The following is a 2,500-nucleotide window of genomic DNA, read 5'->3' as shown; positions in this document are numbered from 1 at the left end:
GAGCCTTACCAAGGCCGTCCCATGGCGTCCCGTGCTGTCCCATTTTGTCCCGAGCCTTACTAAGGCCGTCCCATGCGCGTCCCGTGCCGTCCGAGCCTTACCAAGGCCGACCCATGCCTTACCAAGGTCGTCCCATCGATCTCGGAGAAAGTACATCATAACATCGGAATACACCCCGACATCGATATCGGAGAAAGTACATCATCATAACATCGGATCGGATGCGTATCCGTCCAAGTGCCATCGACACTTCGAGAAGTTCGGACCTAGCTTCCTAGCATGTTGATGCGTCGGTGCTAATGGGGACATAAAGATCCCACGACGTTCCGAACGGAAGTAGCCGAAGTGTTCCGTGCGTGTGAACTCCATTGTCCCATGTGCCGGCTCTTGACTCCTAAGATGTCCCATGTGAAGGCCCTTCATGGCTAAGAATGTCCCGTGCAACGTCCCTTGATGATCCCCATAAGGTGTCCCATGTGCGTCCCATGCCGTGCCCAGCCTTACCAAGGCCGTCACATGCTGTCCCATGCGCGTCCCGTGCCGTCCAAGCCTCACCAAGGCCGTCCCAGGCCATCCCGAGCCTTAGCAAGGCCGTCCCGTGCTGTCCCATGCCGTCCCGAGCCTCACCGAGGCCGTCCCGTGCCTCACCAAGGCCGTCCCGTGCTGTCCCATGCCGTCCCGAGCCTTACCAAGGCCGTCCCGTGCTGTCCCATGCCGTCCCGAGCCTTACCAAGGCCGTCCCGTGCTGTCCCATGCCGTCCCGAGCCTCACCAAGGCCGTCCCGTGCTGTCCCATGCCGTCCCGAGCCTCACCAAGGCCGTCCCGTGCTGTTCCATGCCGTCCCGAGCCTTAGCAAGGCCGTCCGATGCGCGTCCCGTGCTGTCCCATCCGTCCCGAGCCTTAGCAAGCCCGTCCCGAGCCTTAGCAAGGCCGTCCCATGCGCGTCCGATGGGATTCCCGAGCTTTACCAAGGGCGTCCCGTACTGTCCCATGCCGTCCCGAGCCATAGGGACGCTGTCCCGTGCGCGTCCCCTGCTGTCCCATGCGCGTCCCCTGCTTTGGCTCGGCTGGCCCGTGCATTCTATGGGGTCGTGGGACATTTCGAAACCCACCCGGGCCATTTCGACTCTCTCTTCATTTATACTATTGAGGTATTATTTATGAATTATTGGAGAAAAGAAACGGAAGAAAATATTTTTTTTTCTATTTTTTATGAATTTTCCGGTGTTTATTCACTTAAAAATTCATAGAAAAATAAATATTTATCGGAATCGCTATTATAATATATCAAAAAAATCCTTGCGAAAAGGCCTTTCCAACGAGTATAAGTTTGCTGGATTCCGACGAGTAACGAAGGAGTAAAGGCCCAGTATGCTTGGTTAAAAAATTGATGTTTCCTTGTGAAAATAGGCAAAACAATAACTTTGCACTATAAGGGGGAGGGTTGAGCTCCTTCCCCAGAGCGTGCACAGCACTTGTGCTGGCACGTTCCCTAGTGCTCGCCAAGCACCATAGGGCATCCAAAGGGCAAAGCTCGGCCTACTACATGATGGGAAGCTTCTAATATGTCGGAATACGAAGAGATTTCGTGCGACCCGAAGCTCGGCTCGGGCGTCCCGGCCTGTCCCGAGCTGTGCCGAGCGCGTCCCAGGCCGTCCCGAGCCAAGTCTCGGGCGTCCCAGGCCGTCCCGAGCCAAGTCTCGGGCGTCCCAGGCCGTCCCGAGCCAAGTCTCGGGCGTCCCGAGCTGTAGCGAGGGCGTCCCAGGCCGTCCCGAGCCAAGTCTCGGGCGTCCCAGGCCGTCCCGAGCAAAGTCTCGGACGTCCCAGGCCGTCCCGAGCAAAGTCTCGGACGTCCCAGGCCGTCCCGAGCAAAGTCTCGGGCGTCCCAGGCCGTCCCGAGCTGTGCCGAGGCCGTCCCAGGCCGTCCCGAGCAAAGTCTCGGGCGTCCCAGGCCGTCCCGAGCTGTGGCAAGGGCGTCCCAGGCCGTCCCGAGCAAAGTCTCGGGCGTCCCATGCCGTCCCGAGCTGTGGCAAGGGCGTCCCAGGCCGTCCCGAGCTGTGCCGAGGCCGTCCCGAGCCTAGTCTCGGGCGTCCCAGGCCGTCCCGAGCTATGGCGAGGGCGTCCCAGGCCGTCCCGAGCCAAGTCTCGGGCGTACCTGGCCGTCCCGAGCTGTAGCGAGGGCGTCCCATGCCGTCCCGGGCTGTCCCATGCGCGTCCCGTGCCGGCCCGAGCAACAGCCCGGGCGTCCCGTGCCTCGGCCCTTCCAAGTGGTGCTTCGTCGGACATCTCGATATCCACTCGAGCATTTTCGACCATTCTCCATATGTGGGTGTGTGGGTATTTATCAGGAATATTGGAGAAAGAATCGGGAAAAAAATATTTTTTTTCTATTTTTTTTGAATTTTTAATTGTTTATTCACTTAAAAATTCATAAAAAAATAAATATTTATCGGAATCGCTATTATTATATATCAAAAGAATCCTTGTGAAAAGACCTTTC

This window comes from Eschscholzia californica, unplaced genomic scaffold, assembly GCF_041429995.1.
Source record: "Eschscholzia californica isolate CP2 unplaced genomic scaffold, dmEscCali1.0.p SCAF_242, whole genome shotgun sequence".
Classification (NCBI taxonomy): domain Eukaryota; kingdom Viridiplantae; phylum Streptophyta; class Magnoliopsida; order Ranunculales; family Papaveraceae; genus Eschscholzia; species Eschscholzia californica.
This window is presented reverse-complemented; position numbering follows the sequence as displayed.